The sequence below is a fragment of the Salvia hispanica genome, chromosome 3 (genome assembly GCF_029641045.1).
Source record: "Salvia hispanica isolate PSC_SH4W2 chromosome 3, Shi_PSC_v1, whole genome shotgun sequence".
In the NCBI taxonomy this organism is placed as follows: domain Eukaryota; kingdom Viridiplantae; phylum Streptophyta; class Magnoliopsida; order Lamiales; family Lamiaceae; genus Salvia; species Salvia hispanica.
Window position 1 is genome coordinate 20,355,624 of NC_142694.1, and position 13,452 is coordinate 20,369,075.

The 13,452-nt window shown below is 36.8% G+C and overlaps 1 long non-coding RNA gene and 1 other non-coding gene across 3 annotated transcripts; both read right to left on the minus strand.

Moving 5' to 3' along the window:
- Nucleotides 1-8,398: 8,398 nt before the first annotated feature.
- Nucleotides 8,399-11,290, minus strand: LOC148930346 (uncharacterized). Of its 2 annotated transcripts, XR_016136737.1 has the most exons (3): nucleotides 10,850-11,256; nucleotides 8,871-10,181; nucleotides 8,399-8,741 (listed from the first exon to the last, which is right to left on the minus strand). It is a non-coding gene; the product is annotated as an uncharacterized LOC148930346 (long non-coding RNA). The 2 variants fall into 2 exon arrangements; XR_016136736.1 differs by lacking the exon at nucleotides 8,399-8,741 and having other exon boundaries at nucleotides 9,195-10,181; nucleotides 10,850-11,290.
- A 933-nt stretch (nucleotides 11,291-12,223) lies between these two features.
- TRNAL-CAA (transfer RNA leucine (anticodon CAA)) lies at nucleotides 12,224-12,304 on the minus strand. Its single transcript has one exon. It is a non-coding gene; the product is annotated as a tRNA-Leu (tRNA).
- Nucleotides 12,305-13,452: the final 1,148 nt, after the last annotated feature.

The following is a 13,452-nucleotide window of genomic DNA, read 5'->3' on the forward strand; positions in this document are numbered from 1 at the left end:
AACTGGGTATCCAAACCCGAAAATCACTAAAATGTTTATCCAAAATCCGCCCCGATATATTTTTGGGTACTCCAATATCCGCCTCGGGTATCCATTCCCGACGTATCGGGTACCCAAATATCCGACTCTTTACATATATTAATAACTAATATAATAAAATTGAATATTATATATTAATGAAAATATAGAAATATCTAAATTGACTAATGTCTTTAATGTTTTATTTATTTTGTAATATAAAACAAAAAAAATGGATCACTTTTATTTTAAAGTATAAGATTATATAATACAAAATGACTAAACCTAATTTAAAATATGCTTAAAATAATAAACTAGATATTCGGGTAATACCCAATATCCATTCGGGTTATCCAATACCCGATTTATCTTATATTTCAATACCCAATCCCAAACTCAATCCCATAAAATTGGATATTGGGTATCCAAAATCCGGCGGATATCGGGTCGGGTACGGGTAAATCCAATATCCGATATCCGTATTCCCACCCCTACACAGCACCGTGCTGTGTTTTCCAAACACTACAGAGAATCCATTCCCGGAGGAAGTATCTCCTTCTGGGGGATATCCTGCTGTTCCAAAAACACAAGATATTGTGTTGTGCATAAAACGCACAATGATAGGCATGACACACAGTCCATTTCATTCTCCTTTTCTTTAATGTTTTCATCCTTATTTAATACTCCAACTAAGTACTAGTACGTATTATTATTATTATTATTATAATTTTGAATGCTAAACCACATCGTAAAATCTACTCCTGTTAATATATTATTTATTACTATTACCATTTTTATAATGAAATGATTAACTGAAAAATAGTTATCCTTATTTCTGTACATATATTGAATAGTATTTTATTATAATTGATGATTTCCTCAATATTAAATTAGAGAATATATTTATGATTCAATTTTGAATATTTGAGTTAATCATTTTATTTCAGAAGTGATTACATAATTAATATTTTTATAGTTTGATTTTACAAGGTTTTTAGTATTTAAAATTGTACTAACATTAGTAATAATGAAAACATTGAAGAAAAGAAAAAGGAAATGGGCTGTGTTTCATGCCTATGATTGTGCATTTTGTGCATAGCACAGTATGCTGTGTTTTTGGAACAGCAGGGAATCCACCCCCTCCTTTTGAGAGTATTTATAAATAAAATATAATAAAATATACCAATCACAATAGAGAGCGTCAAATATGTAGAAGCACGAAACAGAGGGAATCACAGTAAGGTACATATACAAATACAATCAATCAATGTACAATAACGCAATGCTTCTCTAAATTCTGTCAAAGCTGCCATACCAGCTTCTGTTAATGAATACCAACGGCGTCGTACATTTCATGATCGCAAATTACCTTAAGTAAGGTCATCCGCATCTCTGGCTCTTATCCGTCTTTTAATCGTCTCATTTCTTTACTATTCATGGACTCCACTGTACTTTTCAGTTCATCTCTCTCATCCCTTAACTATTCATTCGATTTCATTTTTTATTTTTATTTTCAACAAATTCAATTAATAAAAACACACTTCATTAAATAAAATAAAATTACAATTTAAATACCTAAAAAAATAAAAAAAGACATAATTTAAAAAACTAGAAATTACAAATTGCACACTTAAACTCAAATAAAAAAAAAATAGAGGCAAATAAGCAGAAGAAGGAATTCTCTAGTGACGATCATCTAACGGTTGCCAAATTTTGTCCAAATGTGCTCCATTAGATCCTCCTGGAGTTAGGCGTGGGCGGTAGAATCACGTATCTTTGCCCGAATAGACAACCGCTCTTGCAAAGACGGATGCACTCCCGTTCGAGGCGGACTACTTGAGGTTGAGCTTCCCGGGGATTCAGGGTCGAACCAATTTCCCGCTTCAGGTTCTTCGTCGGCGACAATCATGTTGTGCAAGATTATGCACGTATACATGATATCGACCATATTCTCCATAAGAGCATCCGCAATGGTGCTTAGGCTAGCAATAGGCCAGCAATAGGCCAGCCATTCTCTCCCCTGCCATGTCAGCAACACTAAAAAATCCACCTGCCACATTAGATTTAGGCCAGCCATAGGCCAGCCGCAATAAAAATAATTCAAAATATACTACATTTACGGAATTAAAATTACGATTAAATTACCGAATTAAATTTACGAGACATATACGAGAAAATTCATTAATTTTATATAAAAAAAAAGTACATTAACTAAAAATCAAAAAAATTACATAATAAAAAAAATCCGGGCTTCCACACACGAGCCACCGCCCTACTCTACTCCTCACTAATTTATTAAAAAAAATACATTAAAAAATGTTAGTATGCCTTGAATCCGTTATAGTTTGCCGCTAGCCGAACGGGGGTCCCGACGGTATGACATGTTTCAGTTTTAGGTCTTAATTTTGTATTGGGCTAGTTGTTGTTGTCCATCGCTAGATGTTGCTCTTGTACAGAAATTTAGAGATAGCGAAAATCGCGTTTATATAGTTTTTCAAAAATTTTAAAAAAAGAATTAAAAAAAATTTTAAAAAAAGAATTAAAAAAAATAAAAATAAAATTAAAAAATAGCGTTGGCCGATCACTGGCCGATCGGGCCGCCACAATGGCGGCCAGCGCATCGGCCAGCCACACGCGATCGGCTAGCCCACGCCGGTTTTTTCGCCGAAATTCGGCTGGCCTACTCCAATAGTTCGGCTAGCCGATCGGCTAGCCACGTCAATCGGCTAGCCGGTGGCTAGCCTACCATTGCGGATGCTCTAAGCCACTGTCGAGCCGGGGCTTTGATAATGTTGAATCGAGCTTGGAGAACACCGAACGCTGTCTCCACGTACTTGCGAGCAGCCTCTTGCTTCTGCGCAAAAAGTGACTGCTTTTCGTTCGCAGGCCTGTTGAACGTCTTCACGAAGGTTGGCCACTTCGAATAGATGTCGTCGGCAAGATAGTACCCCATTTTATACTGACGATTGTTATCGATGAAGTTAATGGCCGGCGCTTTACCATTCAGAACTTCGCCGAAGAGGTCGGAATTGTTGAGCACGTTGACGTCATTGTTCGAGCCGGAGATCCCGAAATACGCATGCCAAATCCATAGCCGGTAGTCGGCGACGACCTCGAGTATAACGGTGGGGTGGGTGTCTTTGTGGCCGCTCGTGTATGACCCCCTCAACGCCACAGGGCAATTCTTCCATTGCTAATGCATGCAATCGACACTCCCGTGCATCCCGGGGAATCCGTGCACTTGTTCGTGAAGTTGGAGCAGAAACTAACAATCTGCGGTGGTTGGCTTCTTCAGAAATTCGTCGGTGAAGGCTGCCCGGACGCCTTTGCAGAAGTTCAACAAACAAAGTCTCCCAGTGGATTCTCCGACGTGCAGGTATTCGTCGAACGAATCCGCCGTTTGTCCAGTAGCAAGCTGACGGATCGCTGCCGTACATTTCTGGAGCGTCGTGTGGCTAGGACGACCAACAGCGTCGAACCCTTCTCTGGAGTACTCTTCCCGTGCCGCCAATGTACTCACGATATGCAAAAATAGCGCGCGTGACATACGGAAACGGCGACGGAAGTAGATATCTCCCCATACCGGGTTCCGACTGAAGTAATCACGTTCCAACCTTGCGGCGGCTTCCTCCCGGTTACGATGGATGTAAGTCCGGGGTCGCCTTTGAGGAGGCGCGACAGCTTCCTCCTCCTTACGTCGATCTTCTTTTAGCGATTCTTCCTTTATTTGACGCATTTGCTCAAATGGATCCATAATGGATTAAATTTGGGAGAAGAAAAAAATAAAGGAATGATTTATAGAAGTGATTGGAGAGGAAAGGAAGAGAGATGAGAGAATAATAGATGTGTGTTTGTGTGTAAAATGGAGAATGAGAAGAGTATTTATAGAATAAAAAAAATAAAAATTTTTAAAATATAACCGTTGATTGGTCATATTACCCTTTTTTTTAATTTTTTTTTTCGAAAAATTGATTTTTGTTAAAAAAATGAATTATGACGTCATTATTACGACGCCTACTCGTGCCAGCGAGTAGGTGGCACGCCGCGCGCCAGCGTGCGACACGTGGCGCCACGCGCGTGTCTCGCCAACTCGAGGCCGGCCTCTTCGGGATGCGTCACGCATCGAGACGGCTCGTCTCTTCGGGACGAGATGCATGCCGCATCGCCGTCTCGATGCTGTCTCGTCTCGTCGAGACGAGATAGGCACCGCATCGAGACGCGATGCGGATGCCCTAATACTCCTTGCATGGTTACTTGTACCTTGATAGCACTAGTCAATGACTGAGTGTTCAGAAATATTTTTTATTATTCCCTCCATCCTCTAATTAAAGACAGCTTGATATGAATTTTAAAAAATTATTTGATTTTATAAGAGCACTCCCAATGCACTCGGCGATAAAAACCAGCGTTTTAACGCCGGGTATCGCCGAGTTTTCGCCGAGTGAACGCCGGCCACTGTAGGGCGCGTTCGGCGTATTTTCGGCATTTTTTTTTTAATACCCAACGGCTATTTTTACTCCCCTATATATAATTCCTCCTCCTCCTCCATTCATCACACACAATCTTCATTTTCTCAATCTTCTATATTCAATCTTCAAAATTATGAGTTCAAATAGGAAAAATTCCCGAAAAAGTAAGGGTAAGGGCAAAGAGTCGAGTTCGCAAATTCCCAACACTGATGAAGCAAATGAGCAGTGGATGAGCTCGTTGTTGTCGATGGGTTCTCCTCCCGGCCAATATCCATATGCGGGTCCATCCCCATTGCAGACTCCTACGCCACGCAGACTTTCTCCGTACTTCCAGTCTGCCCTCAGCATGCCCTCTCCAGCCGACGATGTGTATCGCCCCCAGATAGTCACATCGTTGTTCGACACCCCTGGATCAACTCCAGGCGACGAAGAATCTCAGGCCGCGACGTACACAACGGATCCGACACTCAGCACGGACGACTACGAGGTGGAAGAAACGCCCGCCGAGCCGCCTTCCAGGAGCGGGAAGGGGAAGGCGCCGGCGTCGACGGCTGCGACTGATACGGCTTCCGAGAAGCCGAAGCGGACATGGACTACTTACACTCTCGAAGAGTCCGAGCTGATAGCCAACTGCTGGGCGGACACGACGCAAGACGCGGAGCGCAGCAACTACCGGACTGAGATCATGTTCTGGGCGCAGGTTACGGAGAAGTACACGACCAACAAGACTGCCTCGATGAAGGAGCATGGCAGTGAAGCGATCCGCCGGCATTGGGAGCGCCTCATGAGGGACTGCGGCCATTTCAACGGTATATATTCTAACTTGATGACCAACATGACGAGTGGCCAGAACGAGCACATGGTCCGAGATGAGGCCATCCAGATGTATAGTGGCCAGTTCTTGTCGAAGGGCTTCAAGTATTGGAAAATCTATGATAGGCTGAAGGATCTCTCCAAATTCCGGACGGAGATGCACAGCGCGTTGCACGGGAAATCGGTGCGCTCGCGACTTAGCGGTGCGGAGAGTGAGGGCAGCGCGATCCCCATCGACTTGTCTGAGGATGGTCCGCACGAGCGCCCTGTGGGAGCGAAGAAGGCGAAGGGGAGGCGGAAGGGGAAGGGCACATCGTCAGATGCCCAGTCGGAATCCCCGTTCTTACAACAAGCCACGTTCTCTTCCAATGCCGCCACTCTGGCGCAGTTATACACGCTGTACTTCACCGGCGGCGGAACCCCAGAAGAGAAGCAGTCCCTCTGGTCGACCATCCAAAATATGAAGATCAAGATGGGCCTCTCGCCGGACGCTCCTCCCTCTTAGTTTTTTAAATCCTTATTTTTTATGGTTTTTTATTTGTAGTTTTTTTTTCCTCGTTGTATTATATTTTCCAATGATTAATACAACGACGAATTGTTCATTTATAAATCTATTTATTAAACACATTTGTAGGGAAAATTAAATAATATTAAAAATGATGATGTAAAAATGAAATGTTGAGTTATAGGGAGAAATAAGGGAGAAACCATTGGAGCAGTTGGCTAAAAGTTGGCTAAAAACTGGGGATAAATTTTGGTGCTGATGTGGCGCTGATGTGGCAGGAGTTAGGGAGAAATAAGAGAGTTTTTAGGGAGACCATTGGGAGTGCTCTAAAGAGAATGTATAAAACTTAAAGTTAGTGGGACGTGGATTTCATTTTTATATACTCCATCCGTCCCCTAAAAATATGTGCACTTTCCATCTATATCTATCCCATTAAAATATGAGCATTTCCAATTATGAAATGTTGTCCTCAACTCATTACTCATATATATCAATTTATTTACAACTTATATCCATTATAGTCCACCATTACAACTCAAATATAATTCAATTGATTTTTCTATATATGTTGCTTTTTTGTTTGGCTGCAATATTTATGTAAATTGAGACCTAAATAATCATATTTAAGCTCTAAATTGGTACACATAAAATTCAAATGGGGAGAAAGAAGATAGCTTATGTAATTCAATGGCTATGGCGGTTCTGTGTTGAAAATCTTTAACCCCTATTCTTAATTTGATGTGCATGTATTAATAGTTTTACACTATTTGATTTGTGACAACAATATTTTAGATTTGAGCATATTGTATATTTTGTTTACTCTTTATTCTTTTAGTTGTGAAGCATAAGATGAATTTTATCCTTTTTTTGTGTATGATTTATATTTTGCAAACTTAATCAATGTTGACTATTTTTGTAGGTATATGGATCGTTATTTTAAGAAACTTTCTTCTTTTGATTCTTCATCAGTTGAATGGTTGCTTAGTTCCTTATATGAAAAGGATGTGTTTGTTAAAGTTACCAATGAAACTATTATGCAGCGATTTCAGAAGATGAAGAATAGAAGACAAATGTTATGATGTGATTGCATTTAACTTTTACATTTTGAACCTTATAATTTAATTTATATAATTTATTCAAGTTTAAATTTGGACCCCCCATGATGAGATATCTGGCTCCGCCACTGCTACTAATACTAAACTAGTTTTACATTTCGTTCATAAATTATAATTTTGATAAGTTTTATGTTGAATGATGAAAGTCCGTGATAATATTTTCAGTTATATTTTATTTATCAATTTTATATTACAATTTGTTAGTTCATTATATAAAGTATTGATAGTGAACAAAGCTAGATAGTTTTTCATTAATAGAGAAACTGATCCATCAAAGACGAATGCGGATTAAGATGCTTACATGTCACATTTTTTTTATAAACAAGATATATTATAAGAATAAATTTTAAAAAACATGTGTTAAAAGACTAAAATTGCACATTCTTTGTTGACAGTCAATGAGAAAATTGTCTAACGATATTTATGTTGCAACATATATACTACTTAATTTTTTTAAAATATAATAATATTTCATATTGGCTAAAGAATGAATTGGGACTACTATATTATATACTCCTCACAAGTCACTTTTTTATAGTAATAAATTGGTTTTAAGATTTAGATTTCTATAACGATATGAAAGTGAGTCGCTGATTGTTGGCTAACTTCATTTGACCCAATAGTTTATCCAGATTGAAACTAGAAACTAACAGTACTAACTTACCATAGTATATGTAGACTTTAAATTTGGGCCAATTTAATAGAGGGTTTATTCCAGCTGAATAAGAAAATATTTTTTTGGACTAGTTCGATAGAAGACTAGTTCAACCCAATTAAAAAAAATATCGAACCGAACAAAGTTTATCTTGAAAAGTTTGAGAAGGGAATTGACAAAATATATATACAAAATAAAATTGTATAATAATACTCCATGTTGATATAAGTGAAAACTGGAACCTATATAAGTTACACAGAGCGAGAAGGGAATTGACAAAATATATATATAAAATAAAATTGTATAATAATACTCCATGTTGATATAAGTGAAAACTGGAACCTATATAAGTTACACGAGTCATTCCTCATATAACCAATTAATTGTAGGATAGAAACTACTCCCTCCGCTTTCTAATAATTGACATCAATTTTCTTTTTCGATTGTCCCTCATTAATTGACACCCTTACGTTTTATTATTTTTGGTAATGCACCTCATTTTTCACTAACTTATTTCACTCACATTTTATTATAAAATTAATATATAAAAGTAGACACATATTCTACTAATTTTTTCTCCCACTTTCCACTACATTTCTTAAAACATGTGCCAAGTGAATCGGCTCTGATTAATAGGAATGAAGGGAGTATATTATTTTTTTGTCATTGAATCTCGTGACATAGAACGTGAATAGAACACCATATCAATTTTTCAAAATTAGAAAGTGAGACATTTTTTTGTGCTCGTTGGTTGTAAAATGGACAAATTAAGAAGAAAACTAATCGACAAAATTGTGTTTTTTTTTCGGTCATCCGTAGATAAATTGTCGATACATAACAATAATCAACAAATCTCGCTAGTATAAACTAAATTTGTAGTAGTTGTACTATTTTATAGTATGACATAGTAATTTTCAAATTAACCTATTTCTTTGGTACATATTGATTCATTCATCTTTGACACATATCATTTTGGTATTTTGTAAAGAGCTTCTGTCCACGTTTCTCGCCTTTTTTGTCGACCAAGTAATTCTGAAAATAATCAATCACCCACAAAAAAAAAGAGATTCAAAATTCAACATAAATAGCAAAAGGTTCTTTTAATGGAAAGGAGAATAATCATTACCATAATGAGATGAACTATCCAAATTAGACTACCAACATATCTACAAAGAAAATAAGTTGAAATTTGGCAGATTTGATTTCTTGAACATACCAAATAAGAAAACTTATGAACACGAACAAATCCAATACTCACTAAGACTTAATGAATCACAATTAATATGATTTCTTACCAGTGATTCAACAATTGGACAACCATCAAGAATGGCCTGATATCCTTTATTTGTGATAGTAGAGCCGAAGAAGCCTAGTCGAAGATGAACTAAATTGGGCATCACTTTTGCAATAGCTACTAAATAATCGTTGCCATTTCCGACTCCGGAAATGGTATCGTGTTTAATGAACGTAAAAGACCTCAAGCTGGAGCACTGGAGGCCGATGGCCTTGGGACCAAATTTGTGGGCATCAAAAAATTGAGAAATGAACTCACAAATCGAACAATTGAATATCATAAAATAAATTCACAAATCGTAGCAATCGAAATCAAACACCTTGAATATTCACAGAGACGAGTTGAGTTAGATGTAAAGTGCTGGAAAAACAAACTCCAAATAAGGTGACAACAAAATCATTTGAAAAAAACTAAGTAGCATCATCCTTCACCAACCTAACATAAAAGTGAAGGATCAAAATCTTAGCATTTTCAAAACAAATACTCCCTCCGTCCCAAGATAAGTGACCTACTTCTTTTGGGCACGGGATTTAAGGAATGGTATTTAAATAAGTTAAAGTGGAGAGAGTAAAGTATGAGAGAGGGAAAAGTAGAGGAGAGAAGAGAGAATAAAGTAGGTGGAGAATAAAGTAAGAGAGATGACTTTTTGCTAAAAATGGAAATAAGTCACTTATAGTAGGACACCCCAAAATGGAATACAAGTCACTTATCTTGGAACGGAGGGAGTATCATTTACAAATCTTAGTAAGAATCCTCAAAATCTTCAATCCTAATAAAAATCAGGATCATATTCATAACCACTATAATCAGAGTTAGAAGTTGTTGATTCATTGTCGGCATACCAATCATAATCCACCTGATCACGCTCAGATTGAGAAGGCTCAGAATCGAGAATTAGATCTTTTATTTGGCCAGAACATCTTTTGCCTAGAGCGTCTTGTGATCAAGATCGGAGCATTTCTGAAGATGAAGTGATTTTAGGTTGGGGCAGCCATCGTTAATCGCTTCCAGCCCCTGGATTCCAATACAAAATGAAACAAGACTGACATGGCGCAAGTTAGGCATGTTTTTTCCAATGGCTACCGCATGCTCTAAAAATTCTTCCTCACGAGAAGCACCACAAAGGTTGCTAAATGTGAATGATTTCAACATGGGACAAGAGAGGCCAATTCTTTCAAAACCTTGGGGGCTGAGAGTTGGCATCATAGTAAGATGCAACTCTTCCAATTGTGTAAATTTTTTTATCGCCACAGTCAAAACAGTTTCTGATATATAATACACTTCAAGTGTAAGGCTTCGTAGCTGACTTGATCTGTTGATTGTGGGAAAAGAATGTCAACTCCAAGAACAAGAGGAAACTTGTAAAAACAAAGCATGGGAACCAGAGAAACAACGATGACATTTTTATAAAGCTTTCTCCACCTCCACAGTAAAATAGTACTACTACTACTACTATTAAATAAACAAGAAAAATAATGAGCACAGAGGAGGCAGAGGACATAGCAAAATGAGAAAATGTGCATCCAACACAAGTTAAAAGCCACAAATACTATGAACAAGAATAAATTTAATAAAATATAGCCAACGAAGAACAACAAAAACTACTTAAACTTTAAAATCAAAATAAATTAGATGAATTACCTGTAAAAGTTCCCATTAAACTAGTGATATTGCTACTCAATGAAAAAAAAGTTAAAAAGTATTTGGGGGTATTATTTGAACATAGAATTCCATCCCTAGATGAGTTATCTACCCTACCAAACACGGCCTTAGATATAAAACTAATAGGTCCATCCCTAAATGCTCCAAAGCAATGAAAATGAGAATTCTACAACCAAAATTTCATTGTTTATATTCACTGAACTTTTTACAAAAGATTTAAAACACAACACTTACAAATAAAAATTGCAAGATATAAGCGAGGTTAGAAGTTAGAGAGAATTAAATCAAACACCGAGAATAGTGAGCAAGGAATTGTACCGCTCAGCAGCAAGTCATCCACACTAAAACCGGAAAGCTTTAGCTCGAGCAATTGTCCCTGGCTACGATCCACTGCACAACGCCCAATTTTCTCCAACCGCGTGCAACGTCCACCATAAAAATCAATAACGCGCCACATGGCGGGATTCTTGCAGACATTCCACCATGTAGCGCCCACATTCTGCACACTCACCAAAATCTCATCAACATCCAACCTTTGCAGGATATTCGCCGTCAATTCGATCCATGGCGGTGATAATGGAAGCGGAAGAAGTAGCCACCGTGGGTATTGGAGGTTCGGTTTGGACCATCAGCTCGCTCGATTCCGTTCCTTTGCTCAGCATCTTCAATACTTAGGGGAATTGTGGAATTGTGGAGTAATACTCCTTGCATTGTTACTTGTACCTTGATAGCACTAGTCAATGACTAGTGTGCAAAAATATTTTTTACTGTACCCTCCGACCTCAATTAAAAACATATTTTGACTCAATACGAATTTTAAAAAATTATTTGATTTTATAAAAAAAATGTATAAAAATTAAAGTTAGTGGGATGTGGATCTTATTTTTATATACTTCATCCATCCCATAAAAATATATGCACTTCTAATTTATGTCTGTCTCATAAAAATATGAGCATTTCCAATTATGCCAAGTTAACCTCAACTCATTACTTATGTACATAAATTTATTTACAATTTATATTCACTATGGTCCACCATTACAACTCATTAAACACTAATAACAATGTGAGTCTCATTATTCACTAACACTACATTAACTACTATTCTCCTCATCTCTCTAGCTTTAACAATTTTACATTAATTCCTGTGTTATTTCAAAATTTCATATTTTTATGGAATGAATAGATAATAATTTTATAATAAAATGTGAGTGAAATGAGTTAGTGGAGCATGATGCTCACTTACTAAAATAGGAAAAAAAAAAAAAAAGGAAAATGTGACTTTAAATGGCGCACACCATAAAATGGAAAAACGTTCAGGTTTTGGCGAACGGGGAGAATAGTTTTTACTACTACCTCCGTTTCTAAAAATAACAACTCTTTCCATTTTGGTCCGTCTCTTAAAAATAGAAACATTCAAACTTTCTATTTTAGAATATCTTTAAACCCCTATACATCTATTTATTTACCACTTATACCACTACAATAAAGCGCACCCCACAACCCACTAACATTAATTCCAGTAATTTTTTTCTTCCTCTCTATTACTTCACCAATAACGATTCCATCCAAGCTCTCTTATTGAATTGTTTATTTAATGAGCATTTCTCTTCCTCTCTATTACTTCACCAATACCGATTCAATCCAAGCTCTCTTATTGAATTGCTCATTCGATGAGCATTCTCAATATTATGCCTTGAAGAGGACTCGAACCTCCACGCTCTTTAGCACGAGATTTTGAGTCTCGCGTGTCTACCATTTCACCACCAAGGCATCTTGAAAGTGCATCATATTCTATAAATATGATATCTACGTAGTGTGAGGTACGAATATATGACAAAGGTGGAGTATTTCCAAGTTGGACATCCAATTACTTCGATTTGAATTATCCGGAGAATGCCTTCTCTTCTTCTCTCTTACTTTACAAATTATACATTAAAATTTGTACTGTTTCAAAAATTTCTATTTTTAAAATACAGAGGTAGTACATATTTGCCGGACCCAGCTCAATTCACTAATAGCCCTTATTCTAGCTGAATAAGAAAATATTTTTTTTACTAGTTTGATAGAAGACTAGTTCAACCCAATTAAAAAAAATATCCAACTGAACAAAGTTTATCTTGAAGAGTTTGAGAAGGGAATCGACAAAATATATAAAAAAATAAAATTGTACTTCTTCCGTCCACAAATAATAGATCACTTTTGCCATTTTGGGACGTCCACAAAAAATAGATTACTTTCTTAAAATGGAAAGTTTATCTCTCATACTTTTCCCACTTTTTCTTCTCTCTCTCCTACTTTACTCACTTTTCTCCCTATCTCTCTTACTTTACCTACCTTTTCTCCTCCTCTCTCTTACTTTACCAATTCTACATTAAAACCCGTGCCATACACAAAGTGGTCTATTTTTTGTGGACGGATGAAGTATAACAATATCCCACGTTGATATAGTGAAAACCGGAACCACTACATAAGTTACATTAGTCAATCCTCATGTAACCAATTAATTGTAGGATATAAACTACTCCCTCCGCCTTCTATTAATTGATACCAATTTTCTTTTTCGATTGTCACTCATTAATTGATACCTTTACTTTTTACTGCTTTTGGTAGTAAATCTCATATTCCACTTATATTTTATTATAAAATTAATATATAAAAGTATAACACATATTCCACTAACTTTTCTACCTAATTTTCACTATATTTCTTAAAGCATATGCCAAGTCAATCAACGCCTGTTAATGAGGAGGAAGGGAGTACATTATTTTTATCACAACAACCGAATCTCGTGACATAGAATGTGAAGAGAGCACCGTATCAGTTTCAAAGCGTGACATTTTTATGCTTGTTGGTTGTAAAATGGACAAATTAAGAAGAAAATTAATCGACAAAATTGTTTGTTTGTTTGTTTTTTCTTT